Below are 27,429 nucleotides of genomic sequence, written 5' to 3' on the forward strand. Positions count from 1 at the left end.
TGGCAAATTATATAAATACAATATTACAAAAACCATACACTTTCAGATACAGGGCGGCGCAACGAGCGCTTGAAATTTTATTCAGGTATTAAAAACGGAGCATAATTTCACTTAAATGCTCTTCCCGGCTGGTTTACGGTGGCCCATTCTGCCGATCTAATTCTGTCAATATTTTCGAGAGTTTCGGCATTTATCTCCCCATTCACAACTTCCATGGTATATTTCAACTTCTGAGTTTCCTCTGAATGGTAAGCGCAACATTTATTTTTAACTTCCCTACATAAAAAATAAGCTAATGGAGTCAAATCACAGCTTCTAGGCAGCCAATTAACGTCACTGTCTCGGCCGATTAGTCAACTTTGGAAGGCAGTGCACAAAATATCGACAGTCGTATGGAACCAAAAATGCATCTATGTAATCCTCTTCAATTTGTCGAAATGCAAATAGGGTTAAATGGCGGCTTCTCGCTCATTTTCGAAAGAAAAAACGGTCCGAATTTTGTTGCCTCACTAAAGTTTGCACCAGAGTCTCTCATTGAAAACGCATCGGTTTCTCAATGACGATATGCGTATTTTCCGAGCCCGATTATTCTGTTTGTTAACATAGCCGCCGAGGTAAAAATAAGAAACATTTGAAGATTTGATTTTTCCGTAAAAACGCTAATCTTGAATGAAGTATTCTGCAGTCCATTTATTCGAGCAAAAAGTGATCCTTTTTGTAATTGTCTAACCATTAAATAAAATTTCTCATTCTCCACGGATATTGTTTTATTATTATTATAATTTGTTGCTATCGCGCCTATTGGAGGCGCATAGTGCCGAAACAAAACATTGTCAGTGGTGAAGATTTTTTGCTTTTACCCTGATCTTGGACCGTGTTGGGTTTCCACCATGGCGCATCTATTAAAAGTGGTATCGGTAAATCAGCTAATTTGGTTTTTATCTTTCGCCGTGTTGATGCGACTGTCAGCACAGAATCGAAAAAGGCGAATTCATTTTTTGTTTTCTACTTTCCCGTAACAATCAAAATGTTGTTGTTGCTCTAGTGCTACCACCTTTAATAAATGCGCCTTGGTTTTTATCGACTCCTGGAGAGGTTGGTCCCAATCCATATCCATTTACGTTCCTATATTTCACGATCAATTGATTTTTGCTCACGGAGTTGGTCGTTCAAGCTCAACTTTGGATATAAACATCGCAAAAACTAAGGCAATGAGAGCTGCACTATAACAGTTGAGGAGGAGGATGTCAGCACCAGATTGGGTAAACTAAGAGCCGCATTCGGAAGGTTTTGGAAATCTCAAAAAAACCAAACTCAGAGTATTCAACGTTACTATATGGCAGCAAAACTTGGTTTCCATAAAAGGCTGTAATACAAAAGCTACAGTCCTTCATCAACAAATGTCTAACGATAATTATCAGAGTATTCTGACCAAACACAATAAGCAATGAAGAACTTTGGGGGCAAACCAACGAGGAGCCGATATTATGTCAACTCAAATGCTGGAACTGGAGACGGATAGGTTCCGCTCTGGAAACCATCACACAGCATTACGGAGTGGCCTTGGATTGAAATCCGCAAGCGTAGGGCATAGTCGATCAAAACACAACTGGCTAAGATTCACCCTGAACAATCTAAATTCAATCAAATCCACTTGGTATGCTGCTAAAGCTACGGCATAACATCGCGTATGCTGGAAAATCCTTATAGAAGTCATATGCTCCTTCGAGGAGTGAAGGGAATAAAAATATCTCATACCTCTCATCTTACTTACTCCAAACCCTTGAGAGACTGACTACCCAACATTGTAAGAGAGCTCGGTGGAATTTGCCTTGCATTCAATTTTAAAAGATATTGAGGAGTCTCTTTATCAGAAAGAGTTTGCGGTGGGCGCCTTCCTCGACATTGAGGAGGCTTTAAATAACGTCCTGAAAAGATTTATCTATAGAATGCTTAACGACAAAATAGCAGATTGGGCGACATTTCTATCCGCCGGCAGGTGAGTAGCAGTTCTCCGCAAGGTGGTGTTCTCTCACCATTTCTCTGGGTTGTTATTGTGAATGCTGGTGGAAAGCAGATGAAGAGTTTGAAGTAGGCTTATGACACTACTCTAGTTTGTAAAGAATAGAGCAGTATTCTGGTAGTCTACGTATTACTTCCGGTGTATAAATTTATATCTCCGAAAGCTTAACCGAAAATCGGTATTATAGTAAAAAAATCTATCAAATTTGGGAATAAAAACACAAAATAATAATACACTAATTGGCGCGTACACCCTTTTTGGGTGTTTGGCCGAGCTCTTCCTCCTATTTGTGGTGTGCGTCTTGATGTTGTTCCACAAATGGAGGGACCTACAGTTTCAAGCAGAACGGAAGATATTTTTATGAAGAGCTTTTTCATGGCAGAAATACATACACTCGGAGGTTTGCCATTGCCTGCCGAGGGGCGACCGCTATTAGAAAAATGTTTTTCTTAATTTTGGTGTTTCACCTAGATTCGAACCAACGTTCGCTCTGTGAATTCCGAATAGTAGTCACGCACCAACCCATTCGGCTACGGCGGCCGTATTAATCTAAGTATTTACGCTCATGCTACTCTATGCACTGCCTGAATTAATAAGAATAAATACTAAAAATATGCTAATAACAGAATATTTTTTCTAAAATTTTAAGCCGTGCTTTGTTTTGCTGCTGCCAGTGGTCTATATAACACACATGCGTCTGTATACGTATGTGTATGCACGTGAATGCATAATGTTGGCAGAAATTCCTAATGCTTAACTCATTCAAACTGCCTTAGTTTGACGCAAGCAGGCCTTCAACTCAGTTATATGAAAAGGTTTGGTACTACGAAGCTTAAAGCGCAACCCACTCCTGCATCTGTGGCACTGTGCGCTTCCTGAGGTTTTCATACCACAATCTACTACTTTTTCATTAAAACAAGACAATAGCATTTTACCAAAGAGTTGAGCATAATCCTAACTAGTTTTGCAACATTTTTCAAAATTATGCCAATGCCATATGCCAAAAGTAATATTGCAAGAGCTTACATGTTTGCAAAGATGTACATTAGTGGATGTAAATAAAAGTTGCATGAGCACATATACACTTACACATGTATGTAAATGCACTTAGCAACGAGATTATGAGTACAACAGGGTGACTCTCATAGGTAGTTTAGTTTTAAGTGAAATAGTTTTTATATTAGGCGCCTTCGATTCCATTTTTCGATATACTAGGCGCCTTCTATGCTCGCTACCTATGGGCTCTGCTCACTTGAAGAAAAATGTGTATGTGGAAACAACAACAAAGTTATCGAGTAAGTTTCGCCCCTAGCGAGTGTGGTTATACCTCATAAAACTGGTATAACTCACTATTGTCAACGCTGCTGACTCTCTTTCAAGAGAGTTTCATTAGGCCCTGTTTATAAAGGGAGACTTTTGTTGTTTCAACTTTGCGAATTCTCTTTTGATGTTCTCGTCGTGTTATCACATCGTGTAATTGGTAATTTTTAATCTACAGTCAACAACAGCAGTCTGCATTGAGAAGAGAGTCTACATCGAGAATAAAGAGAGTGTTGCAGGTGTACGAGCAGCATAAGTAACGAGTTGAAGCAGCCCATGAATGATAGAAACAAGATTGCGCCCATCAGAGAGTGTGTGACGTCGCATTAGCTGAGTGCAGTGTTGCCAAACATTTGCTTTTCGCAATAAATTTAGTGCTTTTTTATAACACAATGCGATAATTTTTAAGTTTGGTGTTTGTTTCTTTTTTTTAATTTCAAGCTACCGAAAATTAAGGTAAAAAAAACTATATTATTAAACAAAAGAAGGTTAAAAAATGTCAGAAGATTTTAGTGTTAATGAAAATTTGTTGGTTCTTATAAAATTTGATATTTTGAAAATTTAATTTTTTGCTCCTGTTAAGGTTTTGTTAGAATATGAAATCTTCTTCGCTCAACTCTTCTTAACATTAAAAACCTTTTAACACATTTAAAAAAGCTTTTGAATTTACTGAATGCGAATTAAAACTATAAAGGTGTAATCGTTTCTTCCAGTCCTCAATCCTTAGTGCGACGCAGGGCATCAAGAGGTGTATTCATAGTAAAAATAAGCAACAAAATACCAGAAAATACTGAAAAAACCATAACGACATTTTTACGAAAAGGTTACCTTATCTTGTTACACAACCTGAAATATAGCATAAAAGTCGTTTCCTGAACAAAAGAGTTTCTCTTAAACAAAAAAAACTCATAAATTAAATTGTACATATCCATAACACATTTATTTTAAAACGCACGTTTTAAAGACGATTTGTCACGCATACAAAGCCTTTTAAGTAATTCAATAAAATTGTGGTGTTTTACTTTCTTTAAATAGGCATTTTAGTGCGTTTTGATATCCAAAGCTAGGCAACACTGCAGTAGCGAGAGAGATTTGACTGCTGAAAGCAGAAGAACACCAACAATGACCACAATCTCCCGGCAATGCAACCATTTTAACATCTGGTAAGTAGTGAAGCTAATAAAATAGTAATAGTAAAGCTAAATAAAACTGAGTAAATTATTTAACTAATTAAAAAAAAATTATATCTTACAAAGTTGTAAACATTACATTTTAATTAGAACAGCCTAGAAAAAGTTTATGAAGAAAGAACTAAAACTCCGAGAGTAAATAACAAAAAAATGCTCAATCAAGTTATGAAAATGGTAATCTGGCCATACTGGTGCTAATACGACATCACCCATTGTTAAATTCGCTGAGCGCAAAGTAACGGTACCACGATGGGCGCCATCTCATTATTCTTTCCATCATGATGCCAAATGTTTGTCAAATTTTTTAAAATTATTTTAATTACAATACTTTGTACAAAAATTTATGTATTTCATTCAGTAATACAAATCCAAGTTTCAAACTTCCTGCAACATTTTCATCAACACTTCATACTTTTTATTCAAAATCTTTAAAAAAATTCAGGGCTCACAGTTTACTAGGGTTGCCTTTTACATTTTGCGCCTTTGCAACACAACGTGTGATGGGCTATAATTCGATATTTTTATCGAAAAGTTTTGTATTTTTTAGCTTATAACGTTTTCACTCAAAAGAGAAAATGAGACTGGACGGTCATGTATTGCGGAACGCAGGCCTTGCTTGAAAACCCCAACGAAACCGCGGACAAGGAAGACCAGTGAACGCTTGAGGACGACTGCTGGAGCCAGAAACCCGTGCCATGCGCCTTATCTGAAAACAGACCCGAAAAGAAGAAATTCATTGTGACCCTTTGGAACTCTAATAATTGATAATTGTGATGATGACTTACGAAGTTTATGCGTGCGATGATTTATTATGATGCGCTTCGACTGGTATTAAGGGTGATTCGGCCTACGTGAGGCTACTTCTTGGCAACCTAACTAAATTTACTAATTTCGACGTGGATTATCGAGACGGGAGTGCACTGAAACTTAGCCACTGTGAAACGCTGGTACAATGAGTTCCACGGTCACGTTGTCGATTCTTGTTGGATGAATTTCGTGCAGGCCGCCCAAGAACGTCAATTGATAACGCACGATCTTCATATCGTATTAGTTGCAAATTTTTTTTTTCGTTGGATACCGCATAATTTAACAACTGTCCAAAGGCTCAAAAAAGGATTCGAGTTGATTGGTGTAAAATAATGTTGAAGAAACTCATCCACGGTAGTTCAAATTACGTCTATTATTTTGTAAAAGGTTAATTGGCATAATCCAATAAAAGTTGTTCGCGGAAGAAGCACCTCAAATCAAATGGCCGAATGTTTTTTCGGTAAATACAATGTCACAGAGTCCCACAGTAAACTGCCAATTCTAAGGGCGACAAGCTAGAAGTTTTTGGAGAATTAAAGAAAACTAGCCGCCGTTACCAAGATATTGCAATCCCCTAAGTATTGGCTCACACAGTAGAGTTTTTGAGAACTTAAAAAATTGAATTAATGGGCGTCAAGGGATTCCTTTTAATTCACGAATATCAAAAAAGAAGCTGTTGAGTCCTTTAAACAGCTCGTTTTGGCGATATGCACTTCTGAGTGGCAAAAGTGGTTTGAAAATTGGTTCAGGTGAATGCAGAATTGAATTGTTTGCCAAGAAGAATATTTTGAAAAACAATGAAGTCCTTTTAACCACTATTTTACTGTATTTGATCGAAAAATAAAAGAGGCAACCCTGGTAGTATGTAACGTACAACTTTAAATTGACTCAAAATGCTCGTTAAATTTTGATAATTTTTACAGTACGAACATTTTTCTCCACACGAGTATAACCAATGCACGACATTGACTAAAATTTGTCGAGATTTTATAGATCTTGTAAAAACCTGGAAACTTGGATTAATATGGTAGTTGTTATATAAATAGAATGAAGCATATATTTTTATAAAAAAAATTGTTTAAATTAAAAAATAAGTATGTAAACAAATATCCAAAACTTTTCAATGTGATGTGATTTTATAATTTTGTCTGTATTGTTGTACTTCACAAGTGGATTATGTATGGCAGAAACAGTCTAAATTTTGGAAAGGAGTATTGGGCGAGATGTCGGGGAGTATTTTTAAACTTTCCCAAATGTCTTGTTTTTTTCGTTTGTCATCTGTCAACAATATTCAGTTTATTGTTTATTACGTTTCATACAACAATGCATTTTTGTCGCTCTTAAAACTGTCGAATTTCGTGCCTGCAAACTACGATTTGCGGGCATCGTTGATTTTCTGTTATCAATTGAAGAAAAACGCTTCTCCCGGTTCAAAAAGAAGTATTTTTTGCATCGAATCGTTACGGGTGATGAAAAATGGGTATATTTCTCCAATCCCAAGCGTAAACGATCGTCTGGTTCGCCCGGCCACAAGGCAAAAACAACGGCCAAACCAAATCGCTTCGGCTGCAAGGCAATGTGTGTTTTCTGCGATCAGCGTGGTATGATTTGGTACAAGCTATTAAAACCAGGTGAAACAGTTGACGATGCACGCTACCAACGACAATTGGCCGGTTTGAACAGCGCTACACACCAAAAACGCCCAGAATATGCCGATCGGCGTCACAAAGTAATTTTTCTTGATGAGAATGCACCGCCACATCGAACAAGAGCGACCCGGGAATTGGTGGAGACGTACGTTTGGGTACCGCTGGTGCATGCGGCTTACTCATCACACTTGGCGCCTTCCGATTATCATTTGTTTGCATCGATGGGCCACGCACTTTCCGAGCAGCGCTTAATTCTCACGAAGAAGCCAAAAAATGGCTCGATGATTGGTTTGCGGCCAAATACGGCCAATTTTTTTGGCGCTGCATCCACAAATTGCTTGAAAGATGGGAAAAATGTGTCGCTAGCGATGGCTATTATTTTGAAGATTAAGTTTGTAACCATTTCTTGTTAATAAACATTTGAAATTGAAAAAAGTCTCATTTCATAGGTATATATGTTTGTATCTATGGGCTTCGTAGCAACTGCAAAATGGCGACGCTTATATAATATTTGAAAAATCAGATTTTCGGATCAAGCTCATTTTCATCTCGACGGATACGTCAACAAGAAAAATTTCAGAATTTAAGGCTCAGAAAATGAAGGCCTAGCCAGTCACCGCTTGGTGTTGAATTTGTAGTTGCGGTGTGGCTGGTAAATTTGTCTTCTTTGTCTTGCAGAAAACAAGATTGTTACAACCAGCAGCGCCGGCTACAGAGATTCACTTACTAATTTGTGGTTTTGCAGCATATTGAAAAATTGTGTATGGCTGGTGAGCTATTAAAGATCGATATTATATCGACAATAAATTTAAATACACAAAATTTGACCTGCAAAGTAGATCTTGAAATAACAATGGATGCTAAGGTAATTAATAATTCACGCGTTGCTTTTTATATTTCTAGTCTAGGCGTTGCCTGACGTTTCCATTGTAAGGTTTGACATATTTTACCATAAACGCACTCAGAACATTTTCATTTATGAGCGATATTAATGCTATTTACAAAAGCGTTAGAAACTTATCTCAGTAAAAAAGTGGGATTAAACCATTCACATTTTCCTGCCATCATTTTCTGCTATTAAAAAAAAACCGTGAGAAATTGGGAAGGTTAAGAAAAATCAATTATTGTGCCATAAAATAACAAGGCTGTGCGCGAAATTATTGAGTAATAGTGACATATTGTACTGCGACCTTTGATTTGGATTATGTGCTTGACCGCGAGCTTGAAAAGGTAGGCTTCTAGTTAATTTGAGCACTTTCTTATGCTTTTTGTTCCGTATCACTAATAGATTTAAGGTTACTTCATCTAGATGCAAGAGTCTTTGTCTTCCTAGAGCTATTAATTCTTAGACGGCATACTCTGGCTCTTCATCGCCCAGCTCGCAAAATGCTTGTTTCTATTAATCCTAGATTCCTGAAATGATAACGAAGACTGCAATGTCTAGTACAAAATCCAGTAAAAGTTTGTTAGTCCAGCCTTTCCAAGTTTAGAATCATAGTTGACACTTTTTTTAAAGGAAGGATAGATTATTTGTTCTACCTCTAAAAGCGTATATACAGCCATAATTTAACGGGCATGGTGCTTTCAATGTGTTGACAGACATCTATACTTTCGTTGTGTATCGATGAGTACGGAATCGGATGATGCATTTGGCAGTACCTCTTTTCAATACCATTCCTAATATAAGTAAAAATCACAGAGTTTAACACTCCAACTGCTTGGGCTCACATTATCAACGCACATAGGTCCAAGATATTGCTCATAATATTTATTTTGAATGCTCCCAGTTTCATTTTTCTCCAGAGTCTACGTTTTTGTCCCAAACATATACATAAATGTATGTACTGCAAATATGAGTGTTTTTTTAGCATGATCTTGTTGGTCGAGAAAGAGAGGGGTCAGGGTTTGCAAGAAAGGTGGTTAGGGTATCGAAAACAAAATAGCAACCTCCGCAAAAGTTATTCTTGGCTTGACCTCAAGGCTGGCATTGCTGCTGGTGTTTAAAATGGTTCCTTAGCAGACAAAGTCTTTCCCATCTTCAGAGTTGTAACTGTATACTTTACAGTGCCGTAAGTACAAAAGCCACTGTACGTTTTTTTCTTATTCTTCATTAGACAGTACGTTCTGACTTCTTTCTTAAGCTAGAGGAAATCAAGTTGTTGTGCTGGTCATCATTTCTGAGTGCCAGCAGCATCCTTTTTTTGTTTCACGTAGTATCGCTAGGGTTCAAATTCACGCCGTTCATTATATAATGAACAAATAAATAAATAAGCTGCTCCTATTTCTGGTGTGCATCTTGATGTTGTTTCACAAATGGAGAGACCTCCATTTTTATGCCGCCTCCGAACGACAAATAGTTTTTTATGAGAAGTTTTTCATAGCAGAAATAAATTCGGAGGTTTGCCATTGCATTCGGAGGTTAAAATCAAAATGTCAGAAACCTTATCAAAGGCGCCGTCGCACTGGTGGCATATGGGGTAAGCTCCTAACACTAATACTATAATGTTCCTCCTCCTAGGACCACTGTAAGCATTTCAACAGGGTAGAGCCGCATTTATGTCTATTGATACAACCAGGTCCCTGCGTCCAGGTTCCTCTCTTGTGGACGTATGGATATTTTACGCCAACAATAGCATCCACTCCTCCCACTGTTTTCATGAGTGGCTCTAGAGAGAATGGAGTCTGGGATAATTTCCGATAGCGAAATATTTACGAACTATCGTTTTGTCTTCTCTCTGATGTTACTGTGAGTGATTGACTTAAGTTCGGCATTTGTCGTCGTCCTATCTGGAAACCGTTCATCTTCATGTCGTTCTTGTAATTGTAGCTGCTAATGCTAGGCCTTGCGCTCCCGTTCAATCAATTGAAGTCATAGCAAATACTCGAACCGCCTCCCACTTAACACTGGAAGAGCACCTGCCCCATATGAAATTCATCAGACAAGGTGAGTGTCCCAAAACTCTTTGAAGTATTGCACGTTCTCATGCGAATCGATGACACTGAATAACAACATGTTCCGCGCTTTCGTTTGCCTTAGGGCAAAATGGAATATCTGCTAGCTGAAACCGGTAGAGAATATTCCATAAAACAGTCGTGACCGGTGGGTATCTGCGTAAGGTAATATTCAGTATCTCTATGCTTTCTTTTCGCCCACTTCTCGAGATGTGATATTAACTTGTACGTCCATGCCTTTAGGTGACTCTTCCCACCTTCTTTGCCGCTCGTACTTCGATCGCTCTCTCTCGGTAACTTTGCCTGTTGCCTTTGGTTTAGCTCTTTGCTCACTTTAAAGAAGCGAAGCTCTCTTTCGTGAATATCAACTAGTAATTTTTCGGCTACAACACGCATTGCATCGTCTGATACCATTTTATATGCGCATGAAACCCGTAATGGGTTCCGCCTGTGTGTGCAAGTGGACGTTATTATGTCTATACCTCGATCGACTCCACAACTGTTGCTAATAATCGTCTTCTTTCCCCTTGTGGACCACCTATATTGGGTAGTAATTTTGTGAGAGCACCCATTACAGGCGCGGTTTTGTTATTGACTGCTCAAAGCTCAATGCTATGTCGTTCACTACTTCTGGGTATTTTATTGCCTCCTTTGTCCGTATCTCGTGCTCACCAACTGGAAGATTCATAGTCATATTTTTCTTCCGTGCTCTTATCCTCCATTTTATGGGCTGCCAGCTCTAGCCCTGCATTGCTGAGCCAACGCTAGCGACAGCTTGTCTTTGTGCCATTAAGAGTGGATTTAAAATCGACATGATACATGTCAATTTATTATCTGTCCGGAGTATTTCCTAAAGTAGAAAGTTTGGCCTCGTCTGCTTTTTAGCTGGTTGGTTCCACTCATCAGCGCTTAATTGTGCCTTTGGTGAAATCGTGATACTAAACCAGAAATTTGGTCTCCAGTTCAGGGTTTCCGTGCAGAATATTTGCTGATATGCCCGCATACATTTGAATGTAATTTCGTTTTCGCAAGTCTACCGATGAATGCTTCAAATAAGATCCTTTTAATTGATATGTAATTTTGAGTGTTACATCTCTCTCCGAGTTCTCTCACAAACGAAGTAAAGAAAACGGTCCACAACAAAAGCAGCACTTGCATGTGCTTTTCGTATTCATGTAGCCAAAGGCAAACATTTCATCATATACTCGTCCATGTACGTAGATATAGTCGTAGGTAGAAAGCTTAACGGGCAATACAATTCCTGAAATGGCATCCATTTTCATTTATAAATTAATGGTTGCTACAGCAGCAGTAAACAGAAAGCAGTCACATGTTCAGACTCACATAAATGCACATTCTCAAATTCATGCACCACATACATACTCATATATGCAGGCCTATGTATGTACTTATATTATATATGAACTGAACATACGCAAATTTTCGAAAGCAAATATGAACAGGGTGTGCTGTATGGTTATGAGAAAAGCTTAAAGGTTGCTGCCTTTGTTGAAGTCAGAACGACTTTTGAGGTAAAGAATGCAAAAACAACATTTCTGTCGCTAAAAATATGCTTAGGTAGGTAAGTAAAGCATATAGGACAATGATGAAGGCAGGCAAAGGACCCTGGGCCCTACAACCAACATGCCCAATGTTTGTAGTCAATACACTATTCTCTGCCGAATGGGTATACCAAACATTGCCCTCAAAACAGCATACAAAATGAGACCTGACGTGTTTGGCACGCTGTTATACAACTGTCTACTGGAAAGCGTTTTCCCCGACTTGTGTAAAAAACAGCGACTAGTACTCTTGCCGAAACCCTCATCCATACTACCGGTAAAATGCTAGAGCAAATAATCTGCAGTAGACTACAGAAGCACCTGGAAAAGCCTAGTGGGCTCTTCCCTTACCAGTTTGGGTTTCGAAAAACTCGGTCAAAGGGGGATGACATTAACACGGTAATGGATATCGCACGAGAAGCCACAAGTGGTAAGAGCCGAAGGTCTGGCAAAAAATACTGCGCGATCGTAACGCTAGATATAAAAAACGCAAACCGGGCACACATAATGGGTGCACTCTCAGATTTTAAGGTCTTAGCTACTTACTGCAAATTATTGGCCACTATTTTAAAAACAGAATCATGCTCTACGATACGTAAGATGGCATAACATAATATAAGGAGGCAGGTGGTGTATCCCAAGGTTCTGTACTAGAACCGCCTCCATGGAACGCCAAGTACGACGGCGTGCTGAGCAGGAGTAACACTCATTGGTTATACAGACGGTATCGCGTTAGTGGTCGTTGACAAACGTTTCGACCCCATGAGAATAAAATGGGATGATGCCATTTCACGCATAGGAAAGTAACTGGCTGGTATCAGCAAAGTTAGAGCTTGCAGTGCAGAATACCGAAGTGGTCCTGCTTAGCACAATGAAGGCACGCGAAGAGTTGATCATCACTATGAGCCAGAGCCACATAAAATCGCAGCCGTACTTAAATTATTTGGGAGTTGTAATTGACTCCCGAACGACTTTTAAGGGTCACCTGACAGTAGTTAGAGTAAAAAATCGCAACGAGTACATAATGCTCTATCAAGACTTATGCCAATATAGTTGAGCTACGCGAAGAAAAACGTCAGTTACTCTCCTTAGTAACCACGCCTGTTATATTGTATGCAGCACCAATATGGGACGGTGTGAAAAACGAAGTAAGCGCGACACACAGACTTAGCGCGTTAAGAGTCGAGAGTACTTACCGCACGATTTCCGATGATGCCATAACCGTTATATCGATAACAATCCCGGTTTAGCTACTCATCAAGAAGCTGAAGAGGTTTTACAAGTCAATGCGGAAAAGACGTCCGTGAGGTTAAAAAAGAGGAGCGGAAGTGTATCATAAGAGAATAGGAACAGCGTTTGGAGCATTCAACAAAGGGTCACTGGACCTATAATCTAATAACGGGCATTGCGAAATGGCTTGGTACAAAGCAAGGAGAGGTTAATTTTTATGTAACACAATTGCTAAGCAGTCATGGATGTTTCAAAGAATATTTGCACGCTTTCATTTGGAAAACGGACCTTTTTGTCCTGTCTGCCCTGACGCACTAGAAAGTGCGAGGCACGTTTTATTTATTTGCCCACATTTTGGCAACACAAGGAATTATCTCTTAAGACCTTCGGTGAATCTCATAGCGCAAATGTGCGATAAGGCAGAAAAATTGCGTCCTTCTAGCGTAGCTGCAGCGCGTATAACAAAAATCGTACATCTACACCAATTCCCGGGTCGCTCCTGTTCGATGAGGCGGTGCATTGTCATCAAGAAAAATTACTTTGTGACGCCGAGCGGCATATTCTGGGCGTTTTCGTCAACTGTTTCACCTGGTTTTAATAGCTCGTACCAAATCATGCCAAGCTCATCCCAGAAAACACACATTGCCTTGCAGCCGAAGCGATTTGGTTTGGCCGTTGTTTTTGCCTTGTGGCCGGGCGGACCATACGATCGTTTACGCTTGGGATTGGAGAAATACACCCATTTTTCATCAGCCGTAACGATTCGATGCAAAAAATACTTCCTTTTGAACCGGGAGAGCAGCATTTCACAAGTGGTTTTTCGGTTCTCTTGCTGTCTTTCAGTCAGTTAATGCGGCACCCATCTTCCGACCTTTAAAATCATGCCCATGTCTTTCAAACGTTTGGAAATGGTTTTTTGGGTCACTTCCAACTGCTCTGCCACCATTTCTTGCGTTTGACTATCATATTCATCCAACAATGCTTGCAATTCGGCGTCTTCAAACTTTTTCGGTGGCCAGCCACGGTCCTCGTTCTCTACGCAAAAATCACCACTTTGGAATTTTTCAAACCACCTGAAGCACTGTGCTCTACTTAGAGCATGTCCACCATAAGCTTTTATAAGTATTTGATGAGCTTGAGAAGCGTTTTCCTTCAATTGATAACAGAAAATCAACGATGTCCACAAATCGTGGTTTGAAGGCACGAAATTCGACATTTTTAAGAGCGACAAAAATGCATTGTTGTATGAAACGTAACAAACAATGAACTGAATATTGTTGACAGATGACAGACGAAAAAAACAGGGGCAAGGTTTAAAAATACTCCTACCGACATCTATGGATTAATAGCTGAAAGTCTTATTTCATAGGTATCTACCTAGACCGTTACCGATCAATTTTGATACCACAGTAGTAGTTTATATTCACTCTTTCTAACATAGGGACATTTTGCCCTGACCGATTGAGTAGTGTCAATGAGCGCCCAACGTCCCATTCCGCCCAAATTCTTTTTGTAGCAGTCAATTTCAGACTATCAACCCATTTCGTGCTGGCTGAAGTGACAATGCTACTTGTACTACGCAGTTTGTAGGTTGAGGAGGTATAGCTACAATCTCCATATCAAATGGGAGGCGAGGTGGTAGTAGAACGTAATTAGCCATCGTTGGTCGTCAACTTCTAATACAAAACCCTTTCTACTTTATTCCAAACTGGTGGTTATTGTCCTTCCCAATTGCTCTAATGTTTATAAAAAGTTGAATGTTAGTTGTACATATGTATGTGGTAATCTTAATCAATGCTTCAACTACTAGCTTGCCTGCCTTCTCACTACCAGGTTATATAAGTAACTTTAAAGTTATTTATTTAAGGAATGTAGGGGCGAATTAATTACTAACCACCCCTTTAAAAAAATTGCAATTTTCATTCCATAATAATTTTATTTTCATAGAATTGTGCCCAAGTGTATTAAAGTTTTGTTCTCATAACGGTTATATATTATATAACAGCATAAAATTATAGAGATAGATATAGAGGGAGGAGGCGATATAGCCATATATGCCAGTCCGTGCGTCCGTCCGCCCGTCTGTCTGCGCATGATAACTCGAAAAAAAATTAAATTAAAATATTTCATTGAAACTTGGAACTCACATTACTCAAGGTAGTTTGTTTAAATGGTAAATGGTAATTTTTGGAACAAGAAATGAGCTTGAAATCTCTATAACAAATAAAGAAAAATAACTCAAATATGGTACAAATGATGAAAAATTGAAATTTGAATAGGTTGAGCCAAGGAGCTCCAAGAGATTTAGTGGCTCCTAAAACTCTCAGGAAATAATAGAGGCAAAGATAAAGGTACTTAATCCTGTGAGAATTTTCCAGATTCTTTGGTTATAAATATCTTCCATTTTTAGAGAACGAATATTACTCATTCTCACGACATCGGAACCCAAAACATTGCTAGCCAGCATTGCTCTAGCAAAGGCAGGACACTCACAGAGAAAGTGCTCAGTGCTATTCGCCTCCTCCAAGCAAGACAAATGATGACCCTTCAAAATATATTAAGTATTATTATTGCGTTTAGCAATTATAGTAGGTCGAGTTATTGTTATTATTACTATTATGAGGGTACTTATAATTACGACCTCAAAGATCTATTGAGCCCTCTTTATGGATTTAGAGTATTTCTTTGAAACCAACATCCTCAATAAATTTTATGGAGTTGTATTTTCTCTTCATCTCAGACATGTTTTCTCAGGTATATGTCTTGCTTATGTATCAGTACTGGACACGATGCTAGCACACGTTTATCGATTTGATCCTTCCTTCCGAACCTGTAAGCTCCATTGAAGTATATACCCAGGTTAGCAAGAAGATAATTCAATCTACAATGACAGCTTAGAGTTCGTGTAAAGATTCTAAAATTATGCTTATTTAATTACATTTAATAACAGGTGGCGCTAAAGTAATCCTCCTATCAGAAAATGCTATAAATTTTGCGATTGGCCCCTAATGTCAGTTCTGTTTTGACATTTGTGTAGTAAATACATGCGAAATACACGTTAATAAACAATGTTACGCTACACTGCTCCAGAACGCGGAATATTGCTGACTATTTATTTGACCAATAATCGGTCGGTGACTTTGGCACAACGTGAATTTCGTCGCAGATTTCCTCGCCGTCCAACGCCTACTGGTGAAACACTGCGACGTTTAGCCGCTCGCCTCGAAGAGACTGGCACAACACGAGATGCTGAAAATTTGCGAATTTTGGTGCAAGATTTGAAGATGTTTCCGTACAAAGTCCAGACGGTGCATCAGCTGTTAGCTGCTGACCGCCAATCGCGTCTAACATACGCTTAAGCCATCCTTAAGCACCACCAAGAGGAAGAAGATTGTTCATCAAAAATAATCAGGAGTGATGAGGCCCATTTTCATCTTAGCGGGTACGTAAATAAGCAAAATTTACGCTTCTGGGGCATTGAATATCCGCGTGTAACCCACGAAGAGCCATTACACGCGCTCAAAGTCACTGTATGGTGTGCTGTTTTCGCTGGAGGAGTCATCGGACCTTTTTTCTTCGAAGACGTCGCGGGCCAAACGGTTACTGTGAATGGTGAGCGCTACAGAGCAATGATCAACGAGTACTTTTTGCCGCAACTTGATGAATTGGGATTGGAAAACATGTGGTTCCAACAGGACGGTGCAACGGCACACACTGCACGTGCCACAACCGACATACTGAAGAATGCATTTCCCGGGTGCCTAATTTCCCGTTTCGGCGATTTGCACTGGCCAGCAAGATCGTCTGATTTGATCGCTCCAGACTTCTTTTTGTGGGGCTTTTTGAAGTCGCGGGCTTATGTCAGACTCTGGCATCTCTTAAAGACAATATCCGTCAAGAATGTGAGGACCTATCGCCGGAAGTTTTGGCCAAAGTGATGGAAAATGCCATAAAAAGGGCTGAAATGGCAATCAACTGTGGCGGCGGCCATTTATATGACATCATATTCTCGACTTGACGTAAAAAAATTAAAAGACCAAATAAAAATAATCCCCAAGAAGAATCAACGTTTTTCATTTTTTTTTTTAAATTACAGCCAAAAAACATCGGAAGTTGACTTTTGCGCCACCTTGTATTTAAGTCAATTTAAAGTTACCCATCATTGATTTTCAGTGTGATAAAGCTGGTAGATTGTAACAGTATGATCTCTCGTGTCTTTCCTCTATTTACTGATTAAGGGAGGGCAATTTACTCTTTCATAGGTCACAAAATGCTTCTGGGTCTTTAAATGGGGAGCGCGTCCCTTTTCTGACCATTTTATCTGCAATGTTCTCAGTAATTCCTATGAGTCCTAGAACTCCAACAGATTGTTCTGGCCTGAAATATGAATCTTATCGATACGAGTACATTCCAGCACAAGTTTTTGTGTAACCTGAAAATATTTGAGATCTTTGATTGCTGATAGCCAGGATAGATATGCTTCTGTTGTTGAAATTGCGTTTAACATCAAAGTGAGCTCACCTTTCTGTTGCGTACACTTACGCATGGAAAATACTTGTACTCTTGCCTAGCGTTTCCGAGTATCTTTTCGATCCTTTTCTGCATCATGTTATATATATATTTATAATTGGCGCGTACACCCTTTTTGGGTGTTTGGCCGAGCCCCTCCTCGTATTTGTGGTGTGCGTCTTGATGTTGTTCCACAAACAGTTTCAATCCGACTCCGAACGGCAGATATTTTTTATTAGAAGCTTTTTCATGGCAGAAATACACTCGAAGGTTTGCCATTGCCTGCCGAGGGGCGACCGCTATTAGAAAATGTTTTTCTTAATTTTGGTGTTTCATCGAGATTCGAACCAACGTTCTCTTTGTGAATTGCAAATGGTAGTCACGCACCAACCCATTCGGCTACGGCGGCCCCCCTGCATCATGTTAGTATGATCTAATTTATCCTACAAGTTTTGATTTACATTTACAAGCCATACTTGGTCACCTCATTCTCCATCACGAATCACGAGATTTTCTTAAAATTCCTGCTTTTAATATTTACAGGTATTTTGCCTTCAGCGCAGCCTTTTTGTAAATAAAAATAGTAAGGTTAAATGGGTATGAAGTCACACGTCGAAGCAACGTGATTGTCGCACATATGTACGAGTGGTGCAAAATTAATCACCTTAGCGGAAGAATTATAATTTTTGCAAATGGCGTCGTACGTATCATATTTGACACTTGTGAACCAGGCAGCAGGTAATGGTTGATGTAAAGATTTCTATTACTCAAAATAACTGTTTTTATCTAGCAAAAAGTTATAAAAAAATCAGATGAATATTTGTGTGCCACTTTGTATATTCGTATGCATATGACTATCATTCGGGAGTGCCCGGGCTCGAAATGCCGGATATGAAACACCAAGTGAAACAGTTTTTTTTAATAGCGATAACCCCTCGGGCAGGCAATGGCAGACCTGCGAGTTATTTCTGCTATGAAAAGCTCCTCATAAAAGGTGGCGAAAAATTAATCACCGCAACGGAAGATTTATAATTCGGGCATATTTGATAGTTGTGAACTAAACACCTGGAAGTCCAAATAAAGATACCCTTATCCCTTTATTTAGTAAAAAATTAATTCAGAAACAACTAGATGTTTAATTTTGCGCCACCTAATCTTTTTACAGGTTTTGAGCTCTATTTTAAGAAAAGTACGAGGTGTGTTCAAAAAGTATCACGAATTTTGTGTTTTTCAAAAATTATTTATTTACTCATTAATATCTATTTTGTCCCCTTCAAAGTAATACCCATGAGATGTTATGCACTTGTGCCAACGTTTTTTCCAATCTCGAAGCACTTCAAAAAATCATTTTTTTTTATCTTGTTCAGCTCCTCCTTCGATGCCGCCTTTATCTTGTCAATCGCAGCGTAGCGTCGTCCTTTCATGGGCCTCTTCAGTTTCGGGAACAAGAAAAAGTCACAGGGAGCCAGATCTGGGGAATGCGGTGTCTGTAGTATTATTAGTGTGTTGTTTTTGTGCAAAAAGTTGCGCACAAGCAACGATGTGTGAGCAGGGGCGTTATCGTGATGCAAGAGCCAATATTTGTTCTTCCACAAATTCGGGCGTTTTTGGTGGATTATTTCACGCAAATTGCGCATAACTTGCAGGTAATATTCCTTATTGACCGTTTTACCCTGTGGCAAGAACCCATGATGCACAACGCCCCTGCAATCGCTGCAATCGAAGAAAACGGTAAGCAAAACTTTTTTTCGGTCTTGGTTGGTGCGGCAGCTTCTATTGAGATGATTGAGCTTTCGTTTCCACGTCATAACCATAAACCCACGATTTGTCACCAGTTCTGGCCCTCTGGAGTAAATTTAGGTCATCGTATCTCATTAGCAATGTTCATGCGATGCTGCTTTTGATCGAAATTCAGCAGTTTAGGTACGAATTTTGCGGCGACCCGTCTCATGCCAAATCATTGAAAAAAATCGAATGGCACGAGCCAATCGATATGTTTAGGTCATCAGCAACTTCTCTAACGGTAATTTGACGATTGGCCAATACCATTTTCTTCACTTCATCAATTTTTTCGTCTGTTGTTGAAGTGCTCGGGCGTCCGGCACGCTTTTCACATCGCTCGTTCACATCTTCTCAGCCTTCTGAGAACATTTTGTACCACCGATAAACGTTGATTTGGTCCAAAGCAGCTTCTCCATATGACACAGTCAACATTCGGGATGCATCCGCGCACTTAATTTCGTTTTTCACACAAAATTTTATACAGGTTCTTTGATCCATCTTTTTGAATAGGTAAACATCGAAGACGAGCCGAAACACGTGCAAGCAAAGCAGCTGTCAACAATTAACTGAACATTCAAAGTGAGATACATGAGTACCAACCTATCGCCACCAAAAAATCGAAATTCGAATATACGTAACCTGCGAAAATTCAATATTCGCGATACTTTTGTACACACCTCGTACATGAACCCATTCGGCGTCGTTGGTCGCGTCCGTGCGGCCAACTACCTGTTATTAAATTACTGAGCCTTGTGGCTTGCAGACTCTTATACTTAATTTGGTTCTTAGTTATGAAGAGTTTGACGCAACGGGTGACTGTAGTAGGCACGCAGTGTAGGCTTTTACTTCCCCGCCACGGGAGATAATCGAGAAATGTAATATATGACAGCCACCACATGACGTGTGTTTTGGCTCGCAACCAATTATTGTACACCTCATTGTGACTGTCAAGGCCACCCTCAGAAAACTTCGCTTTGAAAGGCATCGAGAAGCTGCTGGTGGTCGGTCTAAGTTCAAGATTATGAACTACTATAACACAGTGTGCGAAAATATTTATTTATTTATTTATACTTAGAGCTCTAGTAATAGAGCATAAAGATATTTTGAGAGACCAACATGGAAGAACTCCGAACTACGAAGAGTTCTGGCCGGAATATTAAAGAAAATCGTTTCACGAAGCACCGCCCAGTCAACAGCACTGCGGATCAAATCGAAGATGAAAGACAAAGATAAGATTATTCCACTGTTCTGCAATAATTTCAAACTAATCAATACGCAGCGCGCTTCATAAGTGGGGATAGGCACCGAGAGGCGTAAAGTACGCAACGCGAAATGCAAGAACTCTTTCTGGGTTCAGTCAATTTCAGCTGCATGTGAAGAATGCACAGACATTTGGGCACTTATTTCATTGTCCGGGAATTGAAGATTAGAAAGAAAACTAAAACTGCATAAGGAATATCATAACTACATATTTTAACGGTAAACGAGGGCAAAACGAAGTATGGCTTGCGTCCTGCAGGGAGTCGCCCGTCTTGAGGCACAAATCGAAATTAAAAACTATAAATTCGATGTGATCAAGGACTTAATTTATCTTGGTTCCGCTATTACCAGCAAGAACGAAGTCAGCCTTGAAATGCAACAGAGAATCTCTCTTGACAAAAAGTGCTACCTTGGGCTAAGTGCGCACTTGAATGGTAAACTCGTCTCTCGACGAACAAAAACAACACTCTACAATGCGCACATCTTCCCGATGTTTCTATATTGCACCGAAGCCTGGAGAGTCAAAGAATCAGAAGGAGCTGCTCTTGGAGTTTTCGAGAGGAAAGTACTTCACAAGATTTTTGGCTCTGCTCGCGTAGATGATGAATACCGTATTCGAATGAAGCACACACAGTATGAGCTTTACGGTGACATCGACACAGATCATGCGACTCACCCTGCAGCGACTAAGGTGGCTAGGTCATGTCGTCCGCATGGAAAGAACTGCTCCGACGCTGAAGGTGTTTGAAACGATAATTGGCTGTCGACGGCGAAGAGGAAGTCCTCGTGTCCGGTAGAAGTATCAAATTGAAGATTACCTGGCTTCTCTTGACTCGAAAAAGTGGAAAATTGTGCGGAAAACAGAGACACCTGGCGAGACATTACTCGGCAGGCTGTAAGTGAGTAAGTGTTAATGTCATCGTCGAAATGAAACGATGAGTAAATGTTAAAATCCTTTTACTTCAGTTAACTGATTGCTAACGCATTCATCAACCTACCCCAAGAAAGAGTTCACTACCTCCAAAATTTGCCCAACTCACATTAAAAACTAGCAAATAGAATGAATTTGTTGAAAATCCATTGAAATGGAGTCGTGTTTGCGCTGTCCCGATGTTAAAAAAGATTAGGCGACACTTTTGATAAGTGAATTCGTATCAAATGTCGGAGTGTACACTTTAATAATAGTTTTAAGTTTCCATATAAGACACCTTGTATTTTCCGCATACTACATACAACTATGCCTGTATATTTGTATGTACTTGCCCATATGTGTTAAGGCAGCAGCTGCATCAACTTTGGCAGCAGTCATTTTCTGTATTCCGACTATGTTGAAATAACAAACAAGAACGCAGCAGCAGCACCAGCACAACCATCCACAGCAGTGGCAATACAAAACATAGAATTCACTCACACACACACACACACACGCATATAGATTCATACAAGTATGTGTATGTATTCGTATACAAATACAAATAGAGTAGAATCTAATTGCATCCTTGCACGTTTCGAGGCGGCCAACCGAGCGACCAAACGACATGCCAGGCAAACTCTCATTTCTCGCTGGTAATTTGAATTTTTGGCTCGTCAACTGCAGCAGTGAAGGCAATAAAAATAGCAAAAACAACATAAACGACAACCACGAAAAGCAATGAAAAGGACGCACCGACAACGCCTGATGCATGCAATTTTGTCAACCTCCCGCTTGACCGCCAACGCCGCCGCCAGCAAGCGGATAAGCGTGCAAAAGCTTCCTGACAGCGCACTATTGTGGCATACGAGCAACGATGAGGGACGTGTGACATGGAAAAAGTGTGTAAATGCATTGGTGCAGAAGGCGGGGTATAGCGAGAGGTTTTCACTATTATTCTGGCCATAGCACCAGCAGCAACGATTATTGTGTAAACAAATATACGAACGAGTGGAGTGGAAATGTTTGGTTGTGTTGGAAGGGCCATCTTCTACCAAGTCCTCTATACAATTCAACACTTTGTTTGGCTGGCTAAAAATGGAATGTGCGAGAAATGTTGGTACTAAAGTTTGGAAAAATATCATCAGCAGCAGTAGCAGCAGCAACAGCAATGCCTTTTTGGCCGCCTGTCGGCTGACACGATCAATGAATTCGCCATTGCAGAAGGACTGCATTCTCGCTGCAAGAGTATTGTTGCTGACGTAATCTGAAGCTGCCTGCCTTGAAAAACAAGGGAAAATTGAAAAACCAGGAAAATATACGAAGGAAGCAACACTAAAGACGGTGCAGTGGGAAATTTACATGATTTATTTATTATGGCCAAACTGAGGGGTTGGTATGCTGTCAGGCCTCGTTTACAGAATTTTGCTGATTTCATTTATTTTTACAATTGACTGTGACGTTGTACCTAGTTTCCTTTAACAACATATACTTTCTCGGACTTATTAACCTTATTATGTAGAGTTCACCGATAAGGATGGGTCGATATTGGCCGATATCTTGTGGCCATGGTTTTTCGATGGCTTCTATCAAATCTTCTTCTCATTGTCTACCTCTTAATGCCGTATACCTATGGCAAGTTAAAAGAATGACGAGGATATAACTATCTCTGACGTAATTAGGGAACCCGAAGCCATTGAAAAGAACCGTTTGGTGTGGCCTATGGACTGCAGGAACCATCGGCCCATATTTTTTCAAAGACGAGGCTGGCGTCAATGTAACAGAGAATGGCAACGCTATCTCGCCATGATAAACAACCAACGACTTATTGACGCCGAAAATTGCAGACCGTGATCTCCAACCAGACGGCGCTACTTGCCATGCAGCCCGTGAAGCAATACGTTTATTGCGTCGTCGTTTCAATGAAAAATTTATCTCTCGTCTTGGGTCCATGGATTGTCCACCAGTATCGTTTGATATCACAACTTATACTTTTATTTGTGGGAATATGTAAAGTCTAAAAGCTTTGTGGGTAAACCAGGTTCGATTGACCCATTGTAAGCTTACCTGCTGATTGGAATTTCAGTGTGATCTGCCCAATCCATAAGAATATCTTCTTCCTGCATTGGCACAGATTATTAAATAAATAAATAAATAATTGGCGCATACACTTCTGTTAGGTGTTTGGCCGAGCTCGTCCTCCTATTTGTGGTGTGCGTCTTGATGTTGTTCCACAAATGGAGGGACCTACAGTTTCAAGCCGACTCCGAACGGCAGATATTTTTATGAGGAGCTTTTTCATGGCAGAAATACACTCGGAGGTTTGCCATTTCCCTCCGAGGGGCGACCGCTATTAGAAAAATGTTTTTATTAATTTTGCTTTCACCGAGATTCGAACCAACGACCTCTCTGTGAATTCCGAATGGTAATCACGCACCAACCCATTCGGCTACGGCGGCCGCCGGCACAGATTATTAGTCTTCTAAATATCGCCTATGCGGTCCTAGCAAGCGTATTGTGGGAAAGGCTGAAGCCAACCATCAACCAACTGATTAGACCTTATCAATGTGGCCTTCGAACACAATCGACCAGATTTTCACAATACACAAAACCTTGGAAAATACACATGAAAGGAGTATCGACTCGCCGTATTCGGCAGCAAGAAAAGGATAGCCTAAAAACCGCGATGTCTGAATTTGGAGTCCCCACGAAACTAATCTGAACCGTTTGATACCAAACAAGGTTTCCGACAGGGTAGCTCTCTGTAGTGTGACTTTTTTAACCAGATGCTGTAACAGATCGTGCGAGCCGCAAAGCGTAATCGCTCAATCACAGCCTTAACAACCGCGCTGTTTGTTCTGAAAACAAACAGTCGGCGCGCTCGCGTTTCGGCACCCACGTCACTGTTGACAGTTATGATTTTTAGGTTGTATCTACCACTCTACAAGGCCCTCATCATACCTTCCCTATCGTATGGCGGAAAAACTTGGACGATGACACCGATGAGGTATCCTTTGGAGTTCTTATGAGAAAGATTCTGCAAAAGAGTTTTAGACGTTGTTAAAGGTGAGTATAGTAAGGGTGGGAACAAAGGACGTGGTTTCATTTGGTGTTTCCAACTCGTGCCGGTTAGCACGATAAAGAAACGGCTGATGCGCTTTGTTAAACTCGGCCAAAATCGCGGATACGATTATCGCGCCTGCTAGGAAGAAGGAGAAGAAGAAGTAGGAAGAAAGAGGAGAGAGTGGGAAACATTTTATGGCACAGCATTTGGTTCATAAGTCTTAATCTCGACTACCTAGAGAAATTTTGCAGTTTTCTCTAGATGTAGTCGCAAGTATGCCTTCAGATGCCATCGTGCTGCTATTTAATAAACTTTTTGTAGATATTTGGCTTCTATGGATCCAAGTGGTCTAAAGATCTTAGGATCCAAGCTGTCTTAGCTACATATCTCCCTATTCTAATCTAATCTAATATAACAATTAACGAGCTATGTTCACTTCCCACCGTCAAACTGAAGATTCTGAAAAACATGTGGGAAGTTTGCAGGCAAACAATGAATTCCCATCCCATATGTCTGTCTCTATTCTTTCTTTGGGCGTTAACTACAATACGAACAATACTACCTGAGTATTTTGAAATTTCCAAGCATTCACTATTTCATTCCATTCCAATCTAGCAAAATTCATTCTGTGTTTATTATTTCTGTCTCCTTATTCTCTTGGAAGACTTATATCATCAAGGGTAAGCTTGTCAAGGTGCAATATCTTCACAGTTTTGCTTCAAAGCTTACTCTAAGGTTACTTTAAGTGGCAACCAGGAATACCTTCTACTTGGCCTCGAAGGTTTTACCAGCAGAATGTGACGTTCAAGAGAACAGAAGGGGCTTTCCATCCAATTAACCTACTCACTTTATGTCATTCAGATCTTTCGGAGTACAAATATCCTTTTCCAAAGCAAGCAAAATTTATGTAATGTTTTGATTTTTTTTAAGTTTTCGGATATAATCGCCTTTAATGGGACTCTTTGAAATCCAAAAGAATATAGAAAATATGCGTATGAGCTACCTCGTGGGAGCTGCCCAACTTTATACAGGAACTGATTCGGAGACTTGATTTGCGCCCAGATATGCAAGAAATTTATATATCTTGATAAGGTAGCCAATGGATCGCTATTTCTGCTTGAAAAACAGTGCTGTGATTCGGAAGCCTAAATTTTAGATTTATTTTCGCCTAAGACTACTTCACCAACTCAGAACCATTCGTGAACAGATTTTCTGCAATCTATTTCCAAACGTTACACCGATCGAGTCCTTCCTCGAAGGTATACAAACGATCCGAGAAAGTTTTACAAAAAAAAATAAATGTAAAAGTCTTTTCGTAAGGAAATGTATGTTTGCATATTTGATGAATTGTTTGCTTAAGGTTTATAGGGCTTAAATTTTTTATACATGCAGTTGGAATGAGCCCGATCTGCACCAACCCATAATGTTAATCAATAATATAGGAGTTATTAAAATTTTAGTGGAAGTCCTTTCAAAAATTTCTATAACCAAGCGCCTCAAAATTTCGAGCTTTTTATTGTGTTTGCGCTATAAAACTTTGGTATTCTCTTCAGGAAATTTCCAAAGCAAATTGTGCAGCGCATTGCACACCCTAATGCATTTCAATGTATTCGCACTACGAGCAACTAGCAAAATCAAACTTTGAAAATAAATATTGCACTTAAAATTCCAGCATAGCAACGCTGTAAAGCCTAGACCAGGCTAAATGCATGGTAATGGCTGTGGCATAGATGGTCGAGCAACCTGCCTGCCAAAACACATCGTTAGTGTACATGCGTGTCGACGATACTTCCCGAAATGCGTGAAAGAGTATACATTCGAAACCCACAGGCCACTAAAACAACTGCCAAAGATACTGCTGCGCCTAGCGTTATGTGAAATTAAAAATCCTGAGAGAAGGATAATTGCTGTGCAGCAGCACAGCAGCACTGGGACAGCAACAAGAACTGTAAAAGCAAACAATAGTGTACATTTTGTTGTATGTGCAAATGTGTATATAGAGTGTCTGTAGGTATACCCATGTTGTCAGCTTTGCCATCTACTGATGGAAGTGTTGCATGAAAAGTAGTGTTGATTGCTGCCGTAAGGTTTCGCTTTGATGCAGCTATCGAATTGTCTGTATGCGGGAGTATTTTCATTTTTTTTTTGCTTTTGTTTTTTATTTACCTTGAGTTTGCTGGCTCAATTTTCAGTTTTCAGTTTGGCATTTTCAGTTATCATCGCTCAGTGTTGGCTGTGTGCAGCTTCCATTTTTTCAGCTCGTACTCGTAGTTCTTCCCTAGCAACCTTATTACGTATACGCACTGGCTTCCATTGGGCCTACGAGGAGTGCGCCCAGCAATTTGCCAACAACCAAATTTTGTGTAATTCACAACTTTCTGATTGCCGTTTATAATTGCGTGTAGAGCTAGTTTTTAATTTGCTTGTTGCTTGTTTATTATTTTTGTTATGTTGATGCAACTTAACCGTAATTTTGTAAATTTGTGTTCTGTACAAGTATTTTGAAATATTGCACTAAAAGCAGTCAATTCTAAGTAAACTGAAAGTTTTAATTATATTTTCAAAATAAAACAAGAGGTAGAAATTTACAATTTAGTTTTGGTCTATGTAGATATGAGCTGCATGGTCAAAGTCATGCTGGTGTATTGCTCATGGAAAAAATAAATTTTCATAACAAACTAAAAAAAAAATTGGTTAATGGATAATTTAGTGCGGTCTTAATTACGGAAAAGGTTTTTGGATATGCACAGTTATGGTTTGTGTAATCTTATGCGATGGATTGTTATCCCAGGCAGCTCCACTTAGCAAAAATAGCTACGTGTTGCTATTACAGAAAACAGAGTGCGTTGGAGTGTCGGGTGCAATAAGAAATGGCAGCACTGCCTGCTGCAAGACTCCACGCACCGGGTTTATAGAGAGCTGTACTGAAGTGGCATAGTATGGTTATTTAGCTGCCGTGTACTATTAAATGGATAAAGTCAAAATACTCGACTTTCTGAGATAGTTTGATTTTGTATAATGTAGGCCAAGATCTTATAATGAAAATTCCGCAGAATGTGTACGGATATATTCCTAATTTTTGTGTACGGCATGAAATCTACTAATGAGGCTCATTTTGAGCTAAAGCATAATATTTGCAATAGTTTACATAGCTATGACTCCCTAGACGAG

General features: G+C 39.6%; 1 protein-coding gene across 1 annotated transcript in view; it reads right to left on the reverse strand.

Annotated features, from left to right (window-relative positions):
* The window catches only part of LOC129248733 (cell adhesion molecule Dscam2-like), a 177,557-nt gene that overhangs the window by 114,879 nt on the left and 35,249 nt on the right, over positions 1–27,429 (reverse strand). The window lies entirely within an intron of this gene.

Source organism: Anastrepha obliqua, chromosome 5, assembly GCF_027943255.1.
Source record: "Anastrepha obliqua isolate idAnaObli1 chromosome 5, idAnaObli1_1.0, whole genome shotgun sequence".
In the NCBI taxonomy this organism is placed as follows: domain Eukaryota; kingdom Metazoa; phylum Arthropoda; class Insecta; order Diptera; family Tephritidae; genus Anastrepha; species Anastrepha obliqua.